Genomic DNA, 12180 nt, shown 5'->3' with positions numbered 1-12180 from the left:
AAGGTTTGTCCCTGGAAGAATGTTACGCTCCACACGAGCTAAACAAGTTAAAGTCCCCCCATATAAAAGAGTCAATTTGGGAGGCAGGAGCTTCATCAATTGTGCCTCTAGGGCATGGAATGAGCTTCCTTTTCATCTCAGGAATGCCCCGGATCTCCTCTTCTTTAGAAAGGGGCTGAAGACATGGCTTTTCACCCAGTATCACACATCTCTATGTTCCCTTGCAACCAGTGCTTAGCACCAGGACACCCCAGGGTAACCATGTGCTCTACAAGTGCGATTAACATAACATCAGGAAAATCCATAGAAGGTGGCAATGTTAAAGGGGTGCTTAGAATCCTTTGCCAGGTACACATGGTTACAGTACCGGATGTGTAATTGCGGCTTCCGGCCTCCTGCCCTTTCTTTAGCTTGGCTCACCGGGTTACAGACTGGCGGCAGGTATTTGTGCTGATTCGGCTCGAGCTCATCCAGGCAGGGTTACCCAAGGGCAGTCATGTAGATAGGCACTAATTTGCAACAGACTGACTTTATATTTAACATTTCGATACCACATCCATGTACTCGGTACGGACTACTGATGAACAGCATTCTGTGTTACAAACATGATATTTCAGCCTTATGCTATCAGGAATTGAGCAGGAGCCCCACTCGCCTAGAGGAGGGGCTCCCTTAGTTGCGCCATGTGACCAAGCATCACTCTGGGGGCTGGTTTTGAGGAGGGTCCAGACTGGCTTAAGTTGCGGTTTCTGGAGTGTCCAGGGGTAAACGAAACCGAATCTTATCTGGCAGGTATTTAAGGCTGTGCCTCCAGGGGGGACGTCCTCTTTGTCTCCCTGGACCACAGCCGCAGAGTGACGGAAAAAGACGGCCAAGAGTGCAGAGCTTCTGGTCGTAGGACGAAGAACAACGCGGTGGGTTCAGGGGGGCCGGCGTAGTTTTATTTACTTCAGGTTATTAACGTGTATAATGACTATCTGTATTTTAGGTTTTGGTTTTCTCCTGGGAGTGTTTAATTTACTTTACTGTAGGCAGTCGGCTTCTTTAAGATAATGGTATCCGGTAGTTTCACTATAACTATCGGGGCAGTGACTGTCATGTAGAGTGAGAGGAAGGCTGCGGGAAATGGGCAAGCGCTGCGTGGTAATGCAGTCTGCCGTGCAGTCTTCATTCAAAGGAACACATGGCCCAGCGAGGAAATGGGCGTATCACTTACTCTCCCGGTGCCTGCAGGGGGAATGTCTATAAAGGACAGCTAAAGCGCTCCTGCACCTTCGGGTCGAGTTCGCGCCATATAAATGCGCACGCATTACTTAAAAAAAAAAATTTTTTTTAAATAAATGAATAAAAGCGCAACATGCTGGCGCAGTCTCACTGATGATATGAAGGTATCAGATGTAGGGCCAACGACAATGTAAGGAGGGGCATGGGTCCCTCTTAACCCCGAGAGCTGGCGCAGTTCCACTTTTAATATGTAGGTATCAGGAACAGGGCCCCAGAGAAGGAAGAGCGGGGCCAATTCAGGAAGCTGTGTTGGTTGATTTATGGTGCCTATTTTTAAACAAGGGTGCAATGGCTGCAGGAAATGTTCCACTCCCACACCCTCCTCCAATTATTTAAAGTGGTGTCCCGGTTAACAAAACATAGCTGGGTTTCAGTGGACATGTGATCTGGCGCGGTGATAGGTGGATTTTGGTGGAAAAATGGTGAAGGCGCCTAGGAGGTGGTGCTAGCATTTAGTGATCATTGGCACGCTTCACGTATTAGTTCTGGGTTATTGATGGGGCAGCTTGTAATACCCAGTATTTTGGGGGGACAGTGGGGGTGGTACCCATTAGCCGGTAGGGGGTGCCTTTCATGGTGATATTATGAAGTTAACAGTTGTCTTTTGTTTCCGCTAGCAGGCTTACATGGCACCTAAGCGTGCTCGCCCCATTTCCGGGAAGCCCGGGGCACAAGAGGACTTTCGCGCTCTCAATGAACTTTGGAAGGCGGCACAGCGGCATGGCATGGAAGCAGCGCTTCAAAAGTTGGCTGGAGAGCCAGAGCAGCGGCCGGATGGCAGGGCAACAAAGCGACAAAGGAAGGTCCCTGCCCGATATAGAGAGGGGCAGCAGGACAAGTCACACCCACAACCGGACACGTTGGCCACGGTGGGGGGTGAGTCAATCATTCAGGCCATGGCAGCGCGTGGGACAGACAAAGCAGCGCAGGGGCCCGTGCTCAATATGACGGTGGGGGCGGTGGGGCAGAGCATTATGGCAATATCCACAACAGCAGCTTCGGGGGAGCCACCACGGGGGGGGCACCAGTGGTTTCACAAGCGGCAGGTAGCTCTACAGCCTTGCAGCCCCCGGTAAGTACGGCAGGGTTAATGGTGCTGCCGACGCAGGGGCCAGGGGGGGCTTCTGGAACTTCCGGGGGCTTGCAAGCAACGGGGATCTCTGTTGCACAGCAGGCCCCGGGGGCGTTGGGAGGGGCGCCAGCCATACCACTATCCGGACCACTGCCAGTATCTGGATCACAAGGGTCGGTGGCGGCTCAAGTGTGGGCACAGTCCCCCTCGCTGACTGCAACTGGGGCGAGCGTAGTACAATCACCCCCAGTGGTGACTCCTTTAATATTTGGGTCTACGTCCTTGGTGCTGGCCCCCTCTTCTGCGATTTCGTGGCATTTTCCTTCGGAGACTAGGGACAAGATTCACAAGGGGGAATTTGTGAACGTTTTTGATTTGATCAATGCAGGGGTGGTTCCAAGTCGTCCCAAAGCAACTAAAGAGAGTGAGTTTAAACCAAAAACTGTGTGGGTGGAATGGTCCTTGCGGAACTGGGTGACAGGGTTTGCTATTTATGCTGCGATTTTAACAGAAAAAACGCCATCATTAGCACCGCAGTTGTTTGGGTACATGTCCCTCATACACGGGGCGGCCTCCGAGTTCCAGGGTTCGGCGTGGATGCAGTACGATACTAAATTTAGGCAGATGAAGGCTGTCCGTCCGGAGATAGCATGGGACCAAAGAGAGATAAATATTTGGCATGCAGAGTTTAATATGGCTCAAACACCTGGGAAATCAGCTCAGTCATTTCGTTTCAACAAAAGTTTGGGAGACAAAAAATTGGCCTGCTGGCAGTACAACAAAAAGGAATGTAGCAAGGGGGCGGCCTGTAAGTTCAAGCACATTTGTTCATTCTGTGGGGGGCAGGGACATCCGGAGTTCAAGTGCTTTAAAAAACAAGGCAAGCAGAGAGAACGAACACCTTTTAAGAGCATTCTGCCAAAGCATTAATCCCGAGCGTCCGTCACCAATACGGATGCATGTTCTCACGCACCTTCTCAGTAAATACAATAATGTCAAAGATGCATACATGCTGTATTATGGTTTCAGGGATGGGTTCCGCATTCCTTCCCGCGTACCCCCTTCAACAGTTCTGCCAAAAAATCAACAGTCAGTCCTGCAACAGCGGGAGGTGGTCCGGGACAAGATTATGAAGGAGGTGCTTGCGGGCAGGGTGGCGGGGCCTTTTAATTCTCCACCTTGTGAGTCTTTAGTCTGTTCACCACTGGGGTTGGTGCCAAAGAAGGAGCCGGGCAAATTTCGTTTGATTCATAATTTGTCGCACCCCATTGGGCTATCGGTAAATGATGGTTTGGATCAGGCCTTATGCACGGTACGGTACACCACCTTTGACGAGGCCATTGCAAAATTACAGAGACTAGGCAAAGGGGCGCTAATGGCCAAATCAGATATAGAATCGGCCTTCCGCCTCCTCCCCATCCACCCTGACGATACCTGCTTGCTGGGCTTCACGTTTGAGGGACAGTTCTTTATGGACTTGTGCATGCCCATGGGATGTTCCATCGCATGCTCTGTATTTGAGACATTCAGCCGTTTCCTGGAATGGGCTGTCAGGGACTTGGTGTCGTCAAATGATGTGGTACATTACCTGGACGACTTCTTGTTCATGGGTCCCCCTGATGATCTGGCATGCGGGAGGGCACTGCAAGGTTTCCGGCAGCTTGCCCAGGCGCTGGGGGTTCCGTTAGCTGCAGACAAGACAGAAGGGCCTACCACCTGCCTATGCTTCCTAGGTATTGAGATAGATTCAGTGGCAGGGGAATGTAGATTGCCTCAGGAAAAGGTGCAGTCATTCAGGGAGGCGGTTAACGCCTGCATCTCAGCCAGGAAGGTTACTTTGCATCAGCTGCAGGTTTTGATAGGTCAATTGAACTTTGCCCTGAGAGTGATTCCCATGGGGAGAGTTTTTTCAAAAAAGATAGCTAGAGCAATGTCTGGCTTACGGGCTAAGCACCATCACACAAGGTTGTCAACAGAGGTTAGGGAGGACTTAGAGTCATGGAGGGAGTTCTTAGATAACTTCAATGGTACACTTCTATGGCAGCAGCCTGAGTGCAACAACACTGAGTTAGACCTTTATACGGATGCAGCGGGCAGCATCGGTTTTGGAGCAGTGTTGGGTTCTAAGTGGTGCATGAAACATTGGCCTGAGCAATGGGTTGAGTGTGGGCTTACACGCAACGTTACATTTTTAGAACTGTTCCCTATCATTGTTGCCTTACACATTTGGGGGCCTTGTTTAGCGAATACTAGAGTAAAGTTTTGGTCAGACAGCATGTCTGCGGTGTTGGCCATTAATAATCAGAGTGCAAGATGCCCCATGGTTCTGCGGTTGTTGAAGACGCTTGTTCGCTTGTGTCTCTTGCATAACATGCATTTTGCTGCCAAACATGTACCTGGTGTGGATAATACAGTGGCTGACGCTTTGTCTCGATTTAAGATGGCAGAGTTCAGGGCACGGTGGCCGCAGGCAGACGAAGTGATGGCAGAGTTCCCAGAGAAGTTATGGAGGCTTGGTGCCCCATTGCCGCAGACCTAATTACAGCAGCATTGGCACCCCAGACAAAACGTATGTACGAGAGGGCTTGGGGGGTGTACAACGCGACATTCAGAGCAGACACGGAGCAAAAACGTTTCACACCAGAAGCTGTGTTGGGTTTTCTGGTGGGCCAGAAGGAGCAGGGAAGGTCACTCTCCTTAGTGCGGAGGCAGATGTCTGCCATTGCTTTCTTCGCAGGTTTGCATGGTGTTAGGGATCCTACTAAAGATTTTAGGGTGCAAAAGGCCATTAGGGGTTGGGAGCGTTTGGCACCGGGAGCACGAGACACTAGGCGACCTATAAATGTTGAAAGGTTGGGTAGGCTTGTCGGGGCCTTACAGTCGGTGTGCCGGTGTCAATATGAGGTAAATCTATTCAGTCTGGCTTACTCGCTCGCCTTTTTTGGGGCGTTACGTGTCTCTGAGCTGGTGGCAGCATCCAAACAGGGGGGAGGTGGGTTAGGCCTGGCAGATGTCATTCTAGAAGAAGGGGCAGTCCACATAAGGATCCAGCGGTCAAAGACAGACTCTTGCGGGAGAGGCACTTGGGTGAAATTGTTTGCGGCTCCTCAAGTTGCATATTGTCCAGTAGCATTGACACGGGAATATCTTAAAGTACGCCCGGTGGTCCACTCAACAAGGCTTCTAGTGCACAAAGATGGCGTGCCAATGACAAAGTATCAGTTTACCCAGGTTTCTAGGAAAGCGTTGGCACATCTAGGTGAGGATTCCACGCAGTTTAGCTCCCATTCTTTTCGCATAGGGGCGGCCACCACAGCAGCAGCAATGGGATTGACAGCAGATGCAATCAAAAAAGTGGGTCGTTGGCAGTCAGATTGTTTTCATCGGTATGTCCGGCCAAGTCTTGTTTAAGGAAAGAAGTGGTGCTCAGGGTGCCTTCAATCTTGGTCTTAACACCAATTCTCTCTCTGTTACAGTTGTTTCCCGCAAAACAGTGCATATTTGTTGGTGTGGGCATTCCTTGATTTGCAGTGCGGAGCAGCAATTTCATGGGTCCGGTATGGAGGCAGCACAAGGGGCGGCTGGGTTTACACATCACTGGCTTGGGGTACGGGGACTACGGTTACAGGATCTTTTGGTACACCTACAACAAGCGGTAGAATCCGGAGAGATGCCTCGCCCGGACATTTTGGTGATTCATGTGGGCGGGAATGACATGTTGCCTTTAGGCAGACTAGGAGTTCGAGAGGCCTTGTTTTCAGTCCTGGCTAGGATTCGAAATTATCTACCTACAACATTGATATTGTGGTCAGAGGTGATACCAAGGTCGTTCTGGCTGGGTGGGGCCTCGGAAGGCCATTAATGACTCTGTGCGGAAATTGAATTCTTCAATACATAAACTCTTACGTGGCCCTTCAATGGGGACAATACAGCATAGATTGCTTCATCCGGGGTCTACTGAACTGTTCCATCACAATGGTGAGCACCTGTCGACAAAAGGAATAGAGATATTCATCCATACAATCTTGGGGGCTATTCGGGAGCACAGTCAACGCCGGTGGGGGGGAGGGCGTGTGCGCCGGGTAGCTTCTCGCCCTGTGGCGGAGCGCTGACAGTTAACAACGAAGGGGCATGCTCAACAAAGGAGGTTGAGTGACTGGATGGACCCCAAGACGGGGTAGGATTGATGTGTGCAATGGATTGGCGGTAAAAAAGGGGACCGGCCTGCCGGTGGTCCTCAACGCTACTGCTCGAACACGTCACTTAAGGACTGAGATGAATCTTGGGGAAACTGCCTGTGTTCAGGCACCTCGGAGGGCCGGTGCGCTATGCGGTGCCCTGGATTTCAAGTAAGGTAACTGTTTGTTGCAGCACGCTGTGGCCTGCCGGCACAAGGTGCACAGCAGAGGTGTCAAGACTACGAACAACATAAGGCTATGCTCACCTGTGATGACAATTCTAATGTCTTGATGTATTTGATAGGTGTGTGCTGGAAAGTTTGACATTGTTCAGGTACCTCTGAGAGCCTGGGCGTTATGCCATGCTATGGTTCAGATAATGCAACTGTTTGCTGTAGCACATTGTGGCCTGCCGGCAGAATGTGCGCAGTAGTGTTTTCATGAGGATGGACAGCTTAATGCTTTGCTGAAATGTAATAATTATTTTAATATCTTAGTGCCTTTGACATGAAAATATCACTAGAGGGTGCAACATGTATATTCTGTGTATCCAAGTAGTTTACTTATATCCATGTAGTGGTTGTCTTGAATTATCCTGCTTGAAGTGAATAAAATCTACGCCCTAGACAATATAACCGCATTATGTGACTTTATGGGCGTGGCAAGAAGTGGGGTGTGATGGATGTTGGCAGTGATGGTGAGGAGTGTGTCACGTTGTGCGCACACTATGAGCAGGAGCCCCACTCGCCTAGAGGAGGGGCTCCCTTAGTTGCGCCATGTGACCAAGCATCACTCTGGGGGCTGGTTTTGAGGAGGGTCCAGACTGGCTTAAGTTGCGGTTTCTGGAGTGTCCAGGGGTAAACGAAACCGAATCTTATCTGGCAGGTATTTAAGGCTGTGCCTCCAGGGGGGACGTCCTCTTTGTCTCCCTGGACCACAGCCGCAGAGTGACGGAAAACCACCCACCCACCCGGCATTGAGGTAAAGCGGGGTGGCGGAGCGCTGACAGTTAACAACGAAGGGGCATGCTCAACAAAGGAGGTTGAGTGACTGGATGGACCCCAAGACGGGGTAGGATTGATGTGTGCAATGGATTGGCGGTAAAAAAGGGGACCGGCCTGCCGGTGGTCCTCAACGCTACTGCTCGAACACGTCACTTAAGGACTGAGATGAATCTTGGGGAAACTGCCTGTGTTCAGGCACCTCGGAGGGCCGGTGCGCTATGCGGTGCCCTGGATTTCAAGTAAGGTAACTGTTTGTTGCAGCACGCTGTGGCCTGCCGGCACAAGGTGCGCAGCAGAGGTGTCAAGACTACGAACAACATAAGGCTATGCTCACCTGTGATGACAATTCTAATGTCTTGATGTATTTGATAGGTGTGTGCTGGAAAGTTTGACATTGTTCAGGTACCTCTGAGAGCCTGGGCGTTATGCCATGCTATGGTTCAGATAATGCAACTGTTTGCTGTAGCACATTGTGGCCTGCCGGCAGAATGTGCGCAGTAGTGTTTTCATGAGGATGGACAGCTTAATGCTTTGCTGAAATGTAATAATTATTTTAATATCTTAGTGCCTTTGACATGAAAATATCACTAGAGGGTGCAACATGTATATTCTGTGTATCCAAGTAGTTTACTTATATCCATGTAGTGGTTGTCTTGAATTATCCTGCTTGAAGTGAATAAAATCTACGCCCTAGACAATATAACCACATTATGTGACTTTATGGGCGTGGCAAGAAGTGGGGTGTGATGGATGTTGGCAGTGATGGTGAGGAGTGTGTCACGTTGTGCGCACACTATATTGGCTACATTACAGTTACGTGTATGGAAACCAAGCTTGACTGATTAGTATTCAGCACACTTGTAATGCAGCACGCAGTAAGCAAGCACTGGAATACAAACAAGTCACGCAGAGCACGTTTGTCTCAGCGATGTGGCCTAGCCAGGCATTTAGCAAGTGTTAAGCTATTCACTTGTAAGTATTTATTTGCCCTCCCATTCAAATACGAATTTGAGCTATTTTTATGCCTTATGTACATCCATAGTTTTATTTTTTCTTAAATAAATTTAAGAAAACAAAATAACTACGTGTAAAATGAGTATTATAGTGGGCAGACGTTCAGTCACTTTAGTCACCAGCCACTAGTGTTTCAGAATGCAGCCAATGGCTTGACATTTATTGGAATCTTTTCTTAAATATATGAGGTCATTTTGTCGCATGTACTGTGATCAGTTATAGAACATTACATTTGACGTGAGCGAGATTTAAGCTGTGAATCAATATGCTTTGTTTGAAGGGAAATGAAAATTCAGCAGGACCGCCATTGCTAACTGTGTAATACACGCAAGTCATGAATGTTGAGTGTGGCTTACAGTGAAATTCTTTTTTTTTTAAATAAACAAGATAACCGCTATTTTTTGTATCCCCTTATGTTAGGAGCCGACTGCCCACCCTGGAGAATGCAGTTGTTACTTAGTGAAAACAACCAAAATGCAAACTGCTCCTCCTCCAGGCCTGCCTATAAAGGGCGACCTCTACAGGGAGACTTCTTGATTCCACTACCAAAGCAGCCGAGCAGTGTTTGATTGAAGCTGGGCTCCCATCATTCTGATGATTAGGAATTTGAGTAAAGGGATTGCTGATAATTGAAACATTTCCTCTTTATCAATTCTTCATTCCAGTCCTTATGTAACAAGGATATACCATACCAGACAGAATTGGCATTGATTGCCCCCCAAGGCAACCTGACAGAAAGGGCAAAGTCCAGCCACAAAAGAGGAAGTAACAGAAAAACAGAAAGATAGAAAACAGCTAGTGCTAAAGCAAGCGACAAAAGCCCAAACGGCAGAGGGCACAAACAGTGTGCACAGATAAGCTGGGGGCCTTAATTAGAGGACATCAGCAACAGTGATCCACACCAGGAAAGAAGAGAGCCAAGGAAGCTAAACCAACAGCCAGCAATGCCGGGAACGAGCCAGAAGAGATCACTAGGCACCAGCAGGAAGACCCTACAGCAAAGCAGGCACTCCCTCCTCAGCTCAACCAAAAATGAGAGCCCATGGAAAAGAATGTCAACAAACCTGACCAACTAGGGGAGGCAAGATCAGTATTTACTAACAAGAAGGACCAGATCCAAGTTTAGAGACAGAGGCTCCCAAAACAAACCCAATCTCAAACACCCTGGTTTCTTAGAGCCAGGGCCACAAACAGGCAAATAGAATGACCAAAACAAATCAAAAGAGCACATCGGTGTGAGTATGATACCAAAGTTAAAACAAAGGGGATCACAGAAGCAGGATCTACAGTAAAAACCAAGAAGCTGAAAAGGCAGTGTGACACTGAAGAAAGTCATGAATACATGGATTTGCTGATAATATGCTTTATTGGGAGTTGCAACTTAATAATACTTACTGGCGGTCGCCAGTAGATAGTTATACCAAGCATTTACAATGCAACGGTCTCGGCATTGCAAAAGTTAGAGCTATTAGCATTGTACATGAACGCGAGTTTAAGGTCTTGACATTGTAAATGACAAGGTCTTTTATTTATGTTTTAAAAACCAAAACATAAATAAAAGTCATTGTCATTTACAATGCCAATAGCTCAAAGTCGCGTAATGTGTATGGCTAACTAGAGTATCCAGAGAGAGCTGAAGGGTTCTTATCGGTGACCTATGAGTCTTTTTGCTTCTTTTTAACTGCAGGAGCGTAGGCTGAGCCTGATAGATGGTGGGATGTTGTTTATGCTCTCAGAGTAAAGTGTATGGTGTAGAGTCTTGCATCTAATTCTTGACTTGGGGCATAGCCAATGGAATGTTTTGACATGTTTGTGTTTCCAGAAAATAAAACTCGGTTATTGATTCTTCTCTCTCTGTAGTGTGAAGTGGGTAAATGGAATAAATAGTCCAGTCTACTCTTGTCGCAATTATCAATTTCAGGTGATCTATTTCGCCATGATTACACTATGCTAAACACTGTAGACTGGTATTTTGTTACGTGGATTTTCACAGATTACTGCAGTAGACATTAGTTTAGGGGTTGGAGACCGACCTGATTATTTGCAATATGGTAATCCTGATTAGGCTTTATTAGTATGATTCAATTTATATTGCTTTGACAACTGCAGTTTGAACATATTTATAAGTTAATTAAAGTATACATAATAGTTTCCTGGTGCAAAGCTTTTCTGAATCAATACAGTGGGTCTGAGTTGGTTTTCAGGCTTTAGTCACTTGCATTACAGATCACTAATTACAAACAATAAATTTAATGTGGGGGCGTGGCCAACTGCTGAAGATTGCGGACGCACGAGGTGAGAGCTCCTGGGCCCGCCGATCTTGCTGAATCACCAGCACTACCGAGCCATCTGTCCCAAAAAACGCAGCTGGCCCCATACATGGGAGAACCTCCGGCCTGACACCTGTGCGCTGGCTACGGCATGGCTATACTCCTCCCAAAGAGACAGGTCGACGGCGGCCTCGCAGGAGTGCGACCCCCAACTGGCAGGCCTGGTCAGAACTACTGCGGCTGCCTGCTGCTGATGGACACTCTGAGCCCAGCACCAACACCTGGTGAGCTTGGGATCTCTGGGGGAGGGTGGTGATCAACCGGTTGGTTTGTCCGGAAGGTGATGCCACTATATGGAGCAGGCCGCTTGCATGGGGCGGGGGGAAGGCCGTCAACTAGAGCTCAGGAGATAGGAAACCGGAGCCGGCCTGAATTGAAAGTGATCGCGGGGAGCGGGAAAAAGTGACTTGGCTGCGCGGCCATGAGATGGCGCCAGGAGGAGCAGCTGTGAAAATGAAAGTGAGCGGCGACTTGGAATCGCGGGGAGGGGGAGGGAATTGACAGTGATCGCGGGGAGGGTGAAAAAGTGACGCGCCCCACATGCAAGTTTCAATGAACACAACTCTGGATTATTTGGTAAGTGAAATGCTCCAGAGCTTGCAAACGGGTAAAGTTCGCGCTATATAAAATCGCATAAATAAACGAGCCCAGCAGCCTCACCGGAAGTCAGGCAAAGTCGCCTGTGACGGGGGCGGGGCTGCGTCCGGACCGGAAGAGAAGGCGGAGTGAAAGCGTCTCGCAACGCCAGAAGGAGAGCGGAGTCCCTCAGAATTCACCTGGTAAGTTGAAAAGAGCTGGGGGCTGGGTTCCCTCGTTGTGTGTGTGTGTGCGCGTGTGTGTGTGTATGCATGTGTGCGACGGCAGGGGAGAGGGGGGGTGCACTCGTGTGTGTGTGTGGAAGAGGTGTGGCGCCGCGGCCAGGGCGACTGACGCTGGAATCTGGGGATCACGGTTCGATCCCCGGCTCCGGCGGCAGGTTAGCCCAGCACCATGTGACTCTGGGCAATAGCTTACTTAATCTTCCCGATGGCCCCCAGCGCCTAGAGACCCTAACGGGTGATTGTGCGCTTTACAAATGTGGATTATTATTAATATTATTGCGCGCGTGTGTGTATGTGAGCTGCGGGGGGGTGGGTGTCTCTGTATGTATGTGCGTGCGTGGCCGCTTGTGTGTGTGTGTATGCGCATGCGTGTGTGCTTCTCAGGAGACAGCGCCTGGCCACAGCGCTCGTTCGCGTGCGCGTGTCAGTTTGAAATCGCCTCCAAGGCGATGCGCGTGGCCAGGATTGTCTCCTGGG

At 49.1% G+C, this 12180-nt stretch overlaps 1 protein-coding gene and 1 long non-coding RNA gene across 2 annotated transcripts in view; one reads left to right on the top strand and one right to left on the bottom strand.

Moving 5' to 3' along the window:
- Positions 1-9972, top strand: part of LOC144771952 (uncharacterized) — a 54546-nt gene extending 44574 nt beyond the window's left edge. Inside the window, exon 2 of the long non-coding RNA XR_013599558.1 lies at positions 8973-9972. This is a non-coding gene — a long non-coding RNA (uncharacterized LOC144771952). The remainder of the gene's footprint in view (positions 1-8972) is intronic.
- MYO16 (myosin XVI) overlaps positions 1-12180 on the bottom strand; it is a 2830569-nt gene that overhangs the window by 2711376 nt on the left and 107013 nt on the right. The gene's annotated exons all lie outside the window — the stretch shown is intronic.

This window comes from Lissotriton helveticus, chromosome 8, assembly GCF_964261635.1.
Source record: "Lissotriton helveticus chromosome 8, aLisHel1.1, whole genome shotgun sequence".
Lineage (NCBI taxonomy): Eukaryota > Metazoa > Chordata > Amphibia > Caudata > Salamandridae > Lissotriton > Lissotriton helveticus.
Note: the sequence above shows the minus strand (reverse complement) of the source record. Positions and strands in the feature narration are given on the sequence as shown.